The sequence below is a fragment of the Puma concolor genome, chromosome B3, assembly GCF_028749965.1.
Source record: "Puma concolor isolate L17-30 chromosome B3, mPumCon1.1.hap2, whole genome shotgun sequence".
Taxonomy (NCBI): Eukaryota; Metazoa; Chordata; class Mammalia; order Carnivora; family Felidae; genus Puma; species Puma concolor.
The window spans coordinates 121969179-121984093 of record NC_141672.1 but is presented as its reverse complement, the minus strand read 5'-3'; the positions used below and the strand labels follow the sequence as shown (position 1 = coordinate 121984093).

The window sequence follows — 14915 nt, the reverse complement described above, 5'->3', positions numbered from 1 at the left end:
CTACCATCCAGCAATTGCATTACTAGGAATTTATCCAAAGGATACAAAAATGTTGACTCAAAAGGGCACATGCATCCCAATGTTTATAGCAGCGCTATAAACAATAGCCAAATTATGTACACAGCCCAAATGTCCATCAACTGATGAATGGATTAAGAAGATGTGGGGGATTTGGGGAAGATGGTGGCATAGGAGGATGCTGGGCGCACTGCGCATCCTGCTGATCACTTAGATTCCACCTACACCTGGCTAAATAACCCAGAAAAACTCCAGAAGACTAGCAGAATGGAGTCTCTGGAGCCAAGCGCAGACGACAGGCCCACGGAAGAGGAGCCCCTCCTGAAGTGGATCACCTAAGGAGAAGCGAGCTAAGCCTGCCCCTCCTGCCCCTGTACACCTTGCTTACCTTCCCTAGCTAATACACCAGATCCCCAGCACCACAAGCCTGGCAGTGTGCAAGTACCCCAGACGGGCCACACCACCCCACAGTGAATCCCGCCCCTAGGAGAGGGGAAGAGAAGGCACACACCAGTCTGACTGTGGCCCCAGCGGTGGGCTGGGGGCAGACATCAGGTCTGACTGTGGCCCCGCCCACCAACTCCAGTTATACACCACAGCACAGGGGAAGTGCCCTGCAGGTCCGCACCACTCCAGGGACTATCCAAAATGACCAAACGGAAGAATTCCCCTCAAAAGAATCTCCAGGAAATAACAACAACTAATGAACTGATCAAAAAAGATTTAAATAATATAACAGAGAGTGAATTTAGAATAATAGTCATAAAATTAATCGCTGGGCTTGAAAACAGTATAGAGGACAGCAGAGAATCTCTTGCTACAGAGATCAAGGGACTAAGGAACAGTCACGAGGAGCTGAAAAACGCTTTCAACGACATGCAAAATAAAATGGAAACGACCACAGCTCGGATTGAAGAGGCAGAGGAGAGAATAGGTGAACTAGAAGATAAAATTATGGAAAAAGAGGAAGCTGAGAAAAAGAGAGATAAAAAAATCCAGGAGTATGAAGGGAAAATTAGAGAACTAAGTGATACACTAAAAAGAAATAATATACGCATAATTGGTATCCCAGAGGAGGAAGAGAGACGGAAAGGTGCTGAAGGTATACTTGAAGAAATAATAGCTGAGAACTTCCCTAAAATGGGGAAGGAAAAAGGCATTGAAATCCAAGAGGCACAGAGAACTCCCTTCAGACGTAACTTGAATCGATCTTCTGCACGACATATCATAGTGAAACTGGCAAAATACAAGGATAAAGAGAAAATCCTGAAAGCAGCAAGGGATAAACATGCCCTAACATATAAAGGGAGACCTATAAGACTCGTGACTGATCTCTCTTTTGAAACTTCGCAGGCCAGAAAGGCATGGCAGGAGATCTTCAATGTGATGAACAGGAAAAATATGCAGCCAAGAATCCTTTATCCAGCAAGTCTGTCATTTAGAATAGAAGGAGAGATAAAGGTCTTCCCAAACAAACAAAAACTGAAGGAATTCGTCACCACTAAACCAGCCCTACAAGAGATCATAAGGGGGATCCTGTGAGACAAAGTACCAGAGACATCGCTCAAGCATAAAACATACAGACATCACAATGACTCGAAACCCGTATCTTTCTATAATAACACTGAATGTAAATGGACTAACTGCACCAACCAAAAGACATAGGGTATCAGAATGGATAAAAAAACAAGACCCATCTATTTGCTGTCTACAAGAGACTCATTTTAGACCTGAGGACACCTTTAGTTTGAGAGTGAGGGGGAGAACTATTTATCATGCTACTGGAAGCCAAAAGACAGCTGGAGTAGCCATACTTATATCAGACAAACTAGACTTTAAATTAAAGTCTGTAACAAGAGATGAAGAAGGGCATTATATAATAATTACAGGGTCTATCCATCAGGAAGAGCTAACAGTTATAAATGTCTATGCGCTGAATACGGGAGCCCCCAAATATATAAAACAATTACTCATAAACATAAACAACCTTATTGATAAGAATGTGGTAATTGCAGGGGACTTTAACACTCCACTTACAGAAATGGATAGATCATCTAGACACACGGTCAATAAAGAAACACAGGCCCTGAATGATACATTGATTCAGATGGACTTGACAGATATATTTAGAACTCTGCATCCCAAAGCAACAGAATATACTTTCTTCTCGAGTGCACATGGAACATTCTCCAAGATAGATCATATACTGGGTCACAAAACATCCCTTCATAAGTAAACAAGAATTGAAATTATACCATGCATACTTTCAGACAACAATGCTATGAAGCTTGAAATCAACCACAGGAAAAAGTCTGGAAAACCTCCAAAAGCATGGAGGTTAAAGAACACCCTACTAACGAATGAGTGGGTCCACCAGGCGATTAGAGAAGAAATCAAAAAATATATGGAAACAAACGAAAATGAAAATACAACAATCCAAATGCTTTGGGATGCAGCGAAGGCAGTCCTGAGAGGAAAATACATCGCAATCCAGGCCTATCTCAAGAAACAAGAAAAATCCCAAATACAAACTCTAAGAGCACACCTAAAGGAAATAGAAGAACAGCAAAGGCAGCCTAAACCCAGCAGAAGAAGAGAAATAATAAAGATCAGAGCAGAAATAAACAATATAGAATCTACAAAACTGTAGAGCAGTTCAACGAAACCAAGAGTTGGTTTTCTGAAAAAATAAACAAAATTGACCAACCTCTAGCCAGGCTTCTCAAAAAGAAAAGGGAGATGACCCAAATATATAAAATCATGAATGAAAATGGAATTATTACAACCAATCCCTCAGAGATACAAATAATTTTCAGGGAATACTATGAAAAATTATATGCCAACATATTGGACATCGTGGAAGAAATGGACAAATTCCTGAACACCCACACTCTTCCAAAACTCAATCAGGAGGAAATAGAAAGCTTTAACAGACCCATAACCAGCGAAGAAATTGAATCGGTTATCAAAAATCTCCCAACAAATAAGAGTCGAGGACCAGATGGCTTCCCAGGGGAGTTCTACCAGACGTTTAAAGCAGAAATAATACCTATCCTTCTCAAGCTATTCCAAGAAATAGAAAGGGAAGGAAAACTTCCAGACTCATTCTATGAAGCCAGTATTACTTTGATTCCTAAAGCAGACAGAGACCCAGTAAAAAAAGAGAACTACAGGCCAATATCCCTGATGAATATGGATGCAAAAATTCTCAACAAGATACCAGCAAATCGAATTCAACAGCATATAAAAAGAATTATTCACCATGATCAAGTGGCATTCATTCCTGGGATGCAGGGCTGGTTCAACATTCGCAAATCAATCAACGTGATACATCACATTAATAAAAGAAAAGAACCATATGATCCTGTCAATCGATGCAGAAAAGGCCTTTGACAAAATCCAGCACCCTTTCTTAATAAAAACCCTTGAGAAAGTCGGGATAGAAGGAACATACTTAAACATCATAGAAGCCATTTATGAAAAGCCCACAGCTAACATCATCCTCAACGGGGAAAAACTGAGAGCTTTTTCCCTGAGATCAGGAACACGACAGGGATGCCCACTCTCACCGCTGTTGTTTACCATAGTGCTGGAAGTTCTAGCATCAGCAATCAGACAACAAAAGGAAATCAAAGGCATTAAAATTGGCAAAGATGAAGTCAAGCTTTCACTTTTTGCAGATGACATGATACTATACATGGAAAATCCGATAGACTCCACCAAAACTCTGCTAGAACTGATACATGAATTCAGCAAGGTTGCAGGATACAAAATCAATGTACAGAAATCAGTTGCATTCTTATACACTAACAATGAAGCAACAGAAAGACAAATAAAGAAACTGATCCCATTCACAATTGCACCAAGAAGCATAAAATACCTAGGAATAAATCTAACCAAAGATGTACAAGATCTGTATGCTGAAAACTATAGAAAGCTTATGAAGGTAATTGAAGAAGATATAAAGAAATGGAAAGACATTCCCTGCTCATGGATTGGAAGAATACATATTGTCAAAATGTCAATACTACCCAAAGCTATCTACACATTCAATGCAATCCCAATCAAAATTGCACCAGCATTCTTCTCGAAACTAGAACAAGCAATCCTAAAATTCATATGGAACCACAAAAGGCCCCGAATAGCCAAAGTAATTTTGAAGAAGACCAAAGCAGGAGGCATCACAATCCCAGACTTTAGCCTCTACTACAAAGCTGTCATCATCAAGACAGCATGGTATTGGCACAAAAACAGACACATAGACCAATGGAATAGAATAGAAACCCCAGAACTAGACCCACAAACGTATGGCCAACTCATCTTTGACAAAGCAGGAAAGAACATCCAATGGAAAAAAGACAGTCTCTTTAACAAATGGTGCTGGGAGAACTGGACAGCAACATGCAGAAGGTTGAAACTAGACCACTTTCTCACACCATTCACAAAAATAAACTCAAAATGAATAAAGGACCTGAATGTGACACAGGAAACCATCAAAACCCTAGAGGAGAAAGCAGGAAAAAGACCTCTCTGACCTCAGCTGTAGCAATCCCTTACTCGACGCATCCCCAAAGACAAGGGAATTAATAGCAAAATGAACTATCGGGACCTCATCAAGATAAAAAGCTTCTGCACAGCAAAGGAAACAACCAACAAAACGAAAAGGCAACCAACAGAATGGGAAAAGATATTTGCAAATGACATATCAGACAAAGGGCTAGTATCCAAAATCTATAAAGAGCTCACCAAACTCCACACCCGAAAAACAAATAACCCAGTGAAGAAATGGGCAGAAAACATGAATAGACACTTCTCTAAAGAAGACATCCGGATGGCCAACAGGCACATGAAAAGATGCTCAATGTCGCTCCTTATCAGGGAAATGCAAATCAAAACCACACTCAGATATCACCTCACGCCAGTCAGAGTGGCCAAAATGGACAAATCAGGAGACTATAGATGCTGGAGAGGATGTGGAGAACTGGGAACCCTCTTGCACTGTTGGTGGGAATGCAAATTGGTGCAGCCACTCTGGAAAGCAGTGTGGAGGTTCCTCAGAAAATTAAAAATAGACCTACCCTATGACCCAGCAGTAGCACTGCTAGGAATTTACCCAAGGGATACAGGAGTACTGATGCATAGGGGCACTTGTACCACAATGTTTATAGCAGCACTCTCAACAATAGCCAAATTATGGAAAGAGCCTAAATGTCCATCAACTGATGAATGGATAAAGAAATTGTGGTTTTATACACAATGGAGTACTACAAGGCAATGAGAAAGAATGAAATATGGCCCTCTGTAGCAACGTGGATGGAACTGGAGAGTGTGATGCTAAGTGAAATAAGCTATACAGAGAAAGACAGATACCATATGGTTTCACTCTTATGTGGATCCTGAGAAACTTAACAGAAACCCATGGGGGATGGGAAGGAAAAAAAAAGAGTTTAGAGTGGGAGAGAGCCAAAGCATAAGAGACTCTTAAAAACTGAGAACAAACTGAGGGTTGATGGGGGGTGGGAGGGGGGGAGGGTGGGTGATGGGTATTGAGGAGGGCACCTTTTGGGATGAGCACTGGGTGTTGTATGGAAACCAATTTGAAAATAAATTTCATATATTGAAAAAAAAAGAAGATGTGGTATGTATATGTGTGTGTGTACAGACACACACACACACACGAATACTACTTGGCAATGAAAAAGGAAATCTTGGCAATTTGCAACAATGTGGATGAAACTGGAGGGTATATGCTAAGCAAAATAAGTCAGTCAGAGAAAAACATGTATCATATGATTTCAATCATATGTGGAATTTGAGAAACTAACAGAAGATCATAAGGGAAGGGAAGAAAAAATAAGATAAAAACAGAGAGAAAGGCAAACCATAAGAGACTCTTAAATACAGAGAACAAACTGAGGGTTGCTGGAGTGGGGGTGGGTAGGGGGATGGATTAAATAGGTAACGGGCATCAAGGAGGGCACTTTTCAGGATGAGTACTTGGTGTCATGTGTAAGGGATGAATCAATGGGTTCTACTTCTGAAGCCAAAACTTCACTGTGTGTTAACTAACTTGAAAATAAATATAAAAAACAATTAATACATAAATAAAATATTTAAAATAAAAAAATTTAAAGCCTCTAAACTAGACAAACAGACAAAAAACCCAAAGCCAAACAAACAAACAAAAAACCCAAAAACCCCAAAATAAACTAAAACACAACAGGGACAGAAATCAGATGAGTTCTTACCAGGAGTGAGGAGAAGGAATTAAACATAAAGCAGTACACAGAAACTTCTGGGAGAAATATTCTGTCTCAGTTGAGATGATGGTTACCTGACTGTATATATTGTCCAAACCCATTGAAATACACACCCAGAAAGAGTGAAATTTACTGTATGAAATTATACCCTAATTACTCTCATTTTTTTTAATGAATTGAGATATGGAGTCCTTGTTACTAGACCCTCAAGTTACATGCAACCTGTTCCCAGACATGCCTGTAGAAAATTTAGTTAACGTAAAAACATGTACATGAGTGTTCAGTACAGTTTTATTCCTCTTCATCCAAAATTTAAAAAAGGAAAAATGACTTTCAAGTGGTGAATAAACAACCTGCTGATCACCCATCAATGGAATTATCCACAGAAATACAAAGGAACAAACTATTGATACATGCAACATAGATGAAACTCAAGTGCATTTTGGTAAATGAATGAAGCAGAGTCAAAGGCTTAACAAGGTACAGAGATTTCCAAAATACCTCTTGCTCTCATTCATGCTTAGTCTTCCCCATTATTCTACTTATATGACATTCTGGTAAAGGCAAAACTTCAGGATGGAGACTAAATCAGAAGTTGTCAGGGGTTAGTGGTGGGGGAAGGGGTTATTTATAAAGGATCAGCATAAAGGAATTTTTTTCCTGGTGATAGAATGGATCTGTTTCTTGATTGTGGTGCTAGATATCTGACAATATATTCCTAAAAATTCGTGGAACTCTACACCACAAGACTGAATTTTACTACATGTATATTGAAATATAAATTAAAATTTTTAATCTCTATGTAAAATTTGTAGAAAATGGATTCCCTGTAATTTTCATCAATTTCTTAGAATATGTATTTTGTTAGGGTCTCTGAATGCTATATCTTTGACATTTGTTTTCACTTTTGTAGGTTTTATTCTTATGAATTTCAATATTGAGTAAGGTTCTCTAAGAAATATGACAAATTTACATTCTAAAGTAAAGATTCTCCCATCCTTGGCAGAGCTCATTCAGGACCTAGAGGATGTGCTATTAGAGGTGGGTGGGAGTAGGGTTCTTATTTCGGCAGAACTTTGTAGCAGTCCCAACCTCTTAAGGCAAAGCTTCAGGAAGGTAACTGTGAGGCCTCTGCTTCATCTATGTCTGCCTAGCCTGGGGGATAGATCAGGAGCATATTATCCGATATCACTGGTAAAATGTAGAATAGTCACCAAGTTTGCATTACTGAATCTGCAATTCTCACTGTATTCTGTATCTATAGTTAAATGACGTTTTCATTATTCAATATTTTGGGATTGCTAAATACTTGGAACAGAGTTCAAATTACTTAATTTGTGATTTTTTCACTGAAATCTTTGACTCCTGAGACAGCCTTCTTTTTAAGAATAATTTCATTTTAAAAGCCTTCAAAAACAATACTATAATTGTACTCTTGTGTTCTGCTTTTGGAGTGGTTCTACTACAACCTGCACAACATTTTGTGGTAAACAACATGTCCACCATGTTGCAGAAGAGAAAAGAGCATGTGGTGACTGCTGAAGCTGGAGACTGAGCTCAGAGGCCCTGATATCAGGGTTCTCTTCATCTTGCCAAGATGACTTCAGTGCAAATATCTTCACATCTTAGAGAAAACTGGCCCACTATAAAGTTCTTCACTTCTCTATATAGGAAATGGGTCATTAACATGGAGACTGCCTGGGAATAAACTCTCTAAGTGTTGCTATCAGATAACCATGCTGATAAAACAGAAACCGAACAACATTTTCTGATGCTTGCTACATCTGCAAGTTAAAGTTTGCAAATAAATTTGAATACAAAGAAAAGAAGATATCTGCACTGAAGGAAAGAAAAGACACGAAAACCCAAGAGTAGGTAAATTCAACAGGGAAGATATAGATGGTCAATCAGGAGATGGCCTCAGAAAGGGACTTTGAGCAGGGTATGAGGAATAACACAGGTTTATTTTAGACAACACAGAAAGGAGAAAGTTAGGAGTACCTCTGTATCTACATTTTTTCCCCAAAGGAGCAAACACCTACAAATGTTCCACGATGATGTGGAGTAAACTTTCTAATCTGAAAGTTTCTTGAGACCACTATGTCCCCTTTCCCTGTTGCTGTGCTATAATTCCATGTGACAGGGAGAGAGGATGACCCACATAAGCCCTGGGGTTGTACTGTGTCATCTTCTCATTAGCTGAGGGTGAAAGTATACATGCTTAGTTCTTAATCTACTCACCATGCTCTCAATGTTCATTATAGAGGCACAGAGCCAGATGTTGATAAGTAAGCACAATATACAGCCACACCTTCTGAGGGGTTGAAGTATAGGAGAGACTCACAGGAAATGTAAAGGAGGAATATACTTCAGTCAACTAATGTTTATCATGCACAGAAGTGGACCAGGCATTATGACATTTCAGTGAACCACAGAAGAAGCCTCACTGCTGGCCTCCTTGTCCAATCTACCTTTCCTTTTCTACTCCATCCTTTATGTAGCAGTGGATATCCAATTGAGATAAAACGTGTCAAGGAAAAGCCTAGTTAGGGTCATGGTCCATGGCAGGGCTATGCTTCTGAACTCAGTGGATTGTATTATTAAAATTATAGCCTCAGAAAAAGCAACAGAAACACTTGGCTTAAACTCCCAGAAATACATATAATATTGTACAACACACATCTATCCCCAAATAATGAGTTTGTCCCCAAACACACATCTGTCGTAAATAGAAAGGAGCCAGGTGAAAGTATCACCCAGTGTGTGCTTAGTACTTGTAATGGAATTTGGTTTTCTAGCAGAGCTGGCAAGGCCATGGGTGAGTGAGCTGAAGAGGCACCCTCAGTCTGGGGCTCCTACACACCTTCTGTGTCCATTTGCTTTCACTGGTTTGGTGGGGTGGAGAGTTCCTAGTAAAAGAATTCAGAAGTGGCCATAAAGGCTGGAGGTTAGTCAGATACAAGCATATCAGGTGGCTCTGGAGGATTCATCAGGAGCCAAATAAAGGAAAGGTTACTGGGGGTCAGGACTCTGACAGTTTCCTAGAGAAATTCCTCCCCAGGGAAGAAAGATCCTTATTAGGTCAGATCTTCAAAGAACCTGAATCTAGGAAGAGGAAAAACAGCTACATGTGCTGAAAGCTCAAAGAACTCATACACCCCTTTACACAGCAACCCTGCATTAAGACCCTTCTGAAAACCAGAGAGAAGCCAGTTGCCTGATCACCTTTTGGAGGCATGGCCAGGTGCCATCCTGTGTCCCACGGTGGACCACAGGCATCATGGGTGGGCAGGAGCCACTGCTGTGATGACAGTCTGCCTCAACATAGCTCCTGGGCAATTACCAAATCATAGGACCCTAGAACAGAGGCTGAGGGTGCTGTGGGGGTGCCAGCTAAATCTCTCTGGGGCACATCCATCCTGCCCTACTCCTTCTTTACTACCTTAAATTCCTACAGAAGCTTAAACTTCTGTTACCTCCAACCTTTTTTTAATGTTTTTTATTTGTTTTTGAGAGAGACACAAAGTATGAGTGGGGGAGAGGCAGAGAGAGAGGGAGACACAGAATTTGAAGTAGGCTTCAGGCTCTGAGCTCTCAGCACAGAGACCTACACAGGGCTCAAATCCACGAACTGTGAGATCATGACCTGAGCAGAAGTCGGACGCTTAACCAACTGAGCCACCCAGGCTCCAATCTTATGACATACAAACTGACTTATTTTATATTGGATATCATGGTCTCCAAACTACATTCTTCTTATGGAAAACCATCCACTTTGGAGAGCAGCTGGTTTAGAGACTATGTCTAGTGGTGTCTGGAAACCCCTTACTATGCTGACAACTAGATAGCTCGACCCAAAACACACACTGCCACTTTAGATTTGATGTTTGTGTACATCAACTTAACAGACAGGCTACATTTTTCTTTTAGTATTAATGAAAGTGGAGATAAATGGACAATACCTTCCATCACTGCATGCGAGTGTCAGCAGGTGCTGGCTGACACCTCCATCAGCTCCCAGGAAAACACTCTTGCTCACAAACCAGTCTCTGCTGGCCAGCATTGGCCCACACTCTGGATCCTCTAGGCCTGCTACATTGGGACATCTGAATCCCACACCGAATAGCCTAACAGCCACTGCCACATTACATAGGATCCACAGAAAGTACTGTATTTACACCCCACCCAGTCCCAAGTACCCATTTTGTGTTGAGAGGGAATCACATGTGGCTTTTTGTAGAGCAGTTTTACTCTAAACAGGCATTCTTCATGATCCAGGTACATTGAGAGCACCTTATCTTTTGTAGGTTAAGAAAACAATTTAGAATTCCATGCCGATTCAAGAATGAGGCTACTGCTGCCATGTTTAAATACCAAAAATATGGACAGAATATGGGCAATTCTTTGTCTGAAGTATTGATTTAGTAGCTTTACCCACCCTGTCCTGGAGATGGTGGGTTCCATGCCGACTTCAATGCACACTAAAGTTTGTCAAGGTCAGCTTCCCCTCAACCCTCACTGCAAAAGGCTGCATCGTCTGTCCTGCTGCTCATTTCTAAGCTGTTTTCTAAAGTTTCCACTGCCCCCTGGAGGAGCACAGCACCGTGTGACTGCAACATCAAAGGAGGTGCAGCAAGAGTCATGAGGCCACCACGATTTCCAGACATTTAGCTTTGTTGCATCTTTATAATTTCTTAAGGTTTTATTTATTTTTGAGAGAGAGAGCATAGCGAGGGAGGGGCAGAGCAAGAGGGGGACAGGATCTGAAGCAGGCTTTGTGCTGACAACAGCAAGCCCGATGTGGGGCTACAACTTGAAGCCATGAAATCATAACCTGAGCCAAAGTGGGAGACTCAACCAACTGAGCCACCCAGGAACCCCAGCTTTTTTGCATCTTAACATACAGATTGGGGGGTGCATCTGGGTGGCTCAGTCAGTTAAGTGTCCGACTTCAGCTCAGGTCACAATCTAAGGGTTCAGTTTGTGAGTTCGAGCCCCATGTTGGACTCTGTGCTGCCAGGTCAGAGCCTGGAGCCTGCTTTGGGTTCTGTGTCTCCCTCCCTCTCTGCCTATCCCCCACTCATGCCCTGTCTCTCTCTCTCTCTCTCAAAAATAAATAAACATTAAAAATTTTAACATACAGATTGAAGGTTAAGCCTGAAATAATGAAAGTTCTACAAAGGATTTTTACAGCAAGTAAATGTGTGGTAGGGAGATTTAATATCTAAATGAAGGGATCCAGGTTTCCATTCCAACTTAGGTAAAAGATGAGATTGATGCATATCAGTACCTGATACGAAGCCTGGAGAAAAGTAGGCACTGAAAAAATGGTAGATGTTTATAATATTAGAAATTATATTAGAAGTAAGATAGTACTGCATTCTAAAATGACAAAGCATGATTTTTAGTGCATAAGAATTTATACACCAAGATTTTCAAGGGAGAAAAATTTCTCCTTATATACTAAGTGTGCTGGTAAAAATAAATGGTGTTAATACTCCCACCATGACTAATTTCAAGCACAAAAATGTGACACCATTAAACATGGAGCCAGTGAGTGATCACTGCAGCACACTGTTATATAACATTTCTACCACACAGATAAAACAAATGTAAATAACCTCAAGGGCATACATAATGGAAAAATGTAGCAAACTAATTAGGAAGAGATGCATTTTGAATATTTATTACTTTTGTTTTAATATACTTAATTGTAAGTTTACATAACTTAATTTTTAATAACAACTACATTTAACAACTGGGTGGCAAAAATCCTGAAAATTTAGCAATCAGCTCTTGCAAGCCAGCTCTTGCACACACATTAGGGCCAGGGTATCCAAGCTTCTGTGTTCCTCCAGAAAATTCCATAAACAGGAGTTTAAAAGATTTGGGTAGTTCTGTCTGCTGGTGTTTGCACACGTCAGACATGTAAGTGTCAGATTAGAACCCTCTGCTCCACCATGTGGAAGGCAACACAGTTCATTTGCCCAAGAGGTGTGTGAGGAAACCACACTCAGGTTGGAGGAAACTATATGTAAATATTGCAGGAACAGTGAGTTCTGGAGCTGAAAATTTAGAGGTGAACTTTTACACACATTCTGTTCAGACAACACCTTCAAATGAGTTGGAGATATATCAATAAACAGCAGGAGTATAGCGATGAACACCCTTGACATTAATACTCCTGTTAGTCTTAAACCTAAGGAACCATGACTTAAGAAATTTCCCGTAAATAGATGTGTGCAAATGCTGAACAGTGCATCCATTACCATTATCACCCTGACTGTTACATAAAAGGAAGTGTGCTATAGAGCCAAGAACTTAAAAGGAAAGTATACGCAGGCACACATTTAAATATATATCCTCCAAGTGATGGTGTAGAAAATGCATTTATAAATAATATGCTCTTAAGACCATTCTTGTTGAAATGCCTACATCCTTCTTAAATGCCAATTTTGCCTTGAAGTTCCATATAAAAGGCCATATTTTGGAAGATCAATGAAAACATACATGCATTTTTTGTCCTCAGCACAAAGATAATATCTACTTTAGTAGTTTTGTCCTTTTAATTGCTAGTTCTTTTCAGATTATATAGCTTGAAAACAACTTTTTCATGCAGTTCATATATCATATTGAGAAAGAGAGCAGACCAGACCAGACCATTTCTATGGCATTGGGAAGCAGATGGGAAATATTTCACAGGGAGTTGATTTCTAGCTTTTTAATCATTGAGGTACTTCATTTCATTTTATTCTGTGGGTGACTTCACTTTAACCTAATGCAAGATAATGTCACTGCCTATTGGATATCTGGTGCCTAGAAAAACCTTCATTTTGGTTAAAATTAGTTTAAATTAAGCACATTTCTATCACCTCAGACTGCTGTACTCCACATAGCACCAAGCCATTATCTGACATGGTATTTTATGTAATTTACAGAGATGTTGGCATTGTTCAGAATGGACTGACTGGCCTTTAACAACAGTGTTTTGGACAAATTCTTGTGTCTTTATTTTTGGCTGAATTTTCGAAGAATTTGAAGTCATCCATATAGCATTAGCGCTCTGCTGTCTCAATGAATGATATTGCTGCTGACCCAGTTTCTCAAGCCACACTCAGGAGTCTCCTTGAACACTTTCTTTTTCCCCCTTCCTTGCCCACATCATTAATTCTTCACAAGCTAGTTGGCTCCTTATCTCTCATTATTGCTGTATCTCAGCTAATGCTACACTCCAGACCAGTCCCATCTCTTCAACAACTATCTCTCTGCTTCCCTCATGGCCTTCAAGATCTTTAAAACTTTGAAACTGGTCATGTCTCCCAGATCTGAGAGCAGGTGGTCACTGGAGGCAGAACTCCACCTGGAAGCACTATCTCACTGTTGGACTCTCCACAAGGCTCCAAAGCTGCATTCTCTCATAGCTGGTCTTGGCAGCAGCATCTCCATACACAACACTGTATTAGAAGAGGAACCTCACGAATGACAAGGTTATAGCCTTTGGAAATGTTTCACTTGTAAAACTTGTAACTGTAGAATGTACTTCCATTCACTTGAATTTTCCTATTTAAGAAAAAAAAAATCGATACTTGCCCTAAAGCAATGTTTTTTGTACCTTCTCCAGTATCTTGAGTTCTTTAGTCTTTACTGCTTGTACACTAACCTTAGCCTGATTATACACTGACAGATAGGACAAAGATGCTCTGTGCCATCAATAGTTCCACAGGATCATGAGCTCTTCTGATGCACACATCTGTTCTCTGGGTTGAGGAATGGGCAACATTTGTTGTCATACTTATTGGAACACCACCAAGTCCTGAACATCCATGCTGATTATTTTCCACTAAGACATGTGCTTCCAAAATGTCTATGGGAAGAGGCAGAGTATGGAAAAAAAGAGCTTGGACTTGGGGCAGAGAAATCTGTGAAGAACCCAGACCTACCACTTGCCTCTGAAAGGCCTTGAGCAAGTTCCCATCCACTGTGAGCACCAGCACCCTCATAGGACAATGGGCCATCGTGATGCCTGGGAATTTATGGAAATAGCACATGCTGGGCACTTACCATAGTGCCAGGTGGAGCAGGTCCTCATGAGTGTCAGTGTCCCCCAATATTTTTAATAAGGCTCAAAGCATTCATGTGAAAAGCATCATCATCAAGAGCATTCTTTTCAACTATTGGAAACATTTCCTAGTCCCATTTTGGAAGCAACTAGTAGTACCAAACTGTATGAAAAATTCCTCAGGAATCAAAGGCCAGGTAAGGCAGGCCTGCATCCCCATGCTTCTGTTTCTCAGTGAATGTTTCCCATCTCTCTCTGTTTCTGCATGGCCTATATAATTTCAAGTCTTAGGGCCAGAGTGCTGGGCCCAGTGGCCCCACTGGTCAGAGCCCAAGGCCTGGACCACACAGCTTATCCTCTTGGGGTGTTTTCCTCCAGGGGATGGGAATGATTCTCCCACTTTAACAAGGAGGAGTAATGGGGAAAATCCATTTCACACTTAATAATTATTAGCTATATTATTATTTCTCTTAAATCATTCAACAAATATTTACTGAGACCCAGCTGTGTGCCAACACCGTATGCCTCTTCTTTTTATCTCTTCACACTACCATGATGTAGAACAGCCTTGATATAAA

The 14915-nt window shown here is 40.4% G+C and overlaps 1 protein-coding gene and 1 pseudogene across 1 annotated transcript in view; both read right to left on the bottom strand.

Annotated features, from left to right (window-relative positions):
• Positions 1 to 14293, bottom strand: part of LOC112855014 (SIN3-HDAC complex-associated factor pseudogene) — a 58871-nt pseudogene extending 44578 nt beyond the window's left edge.
• The window catches only part of OCA2 (OCA2 melanosomal transmembrane protein), a 559846-nt gene that overhangs the window by 74147 nt on the left and 470784 nt on the right, over positions 1 to 14915 (bottom strand). The window lies entirely within an intron of this gene.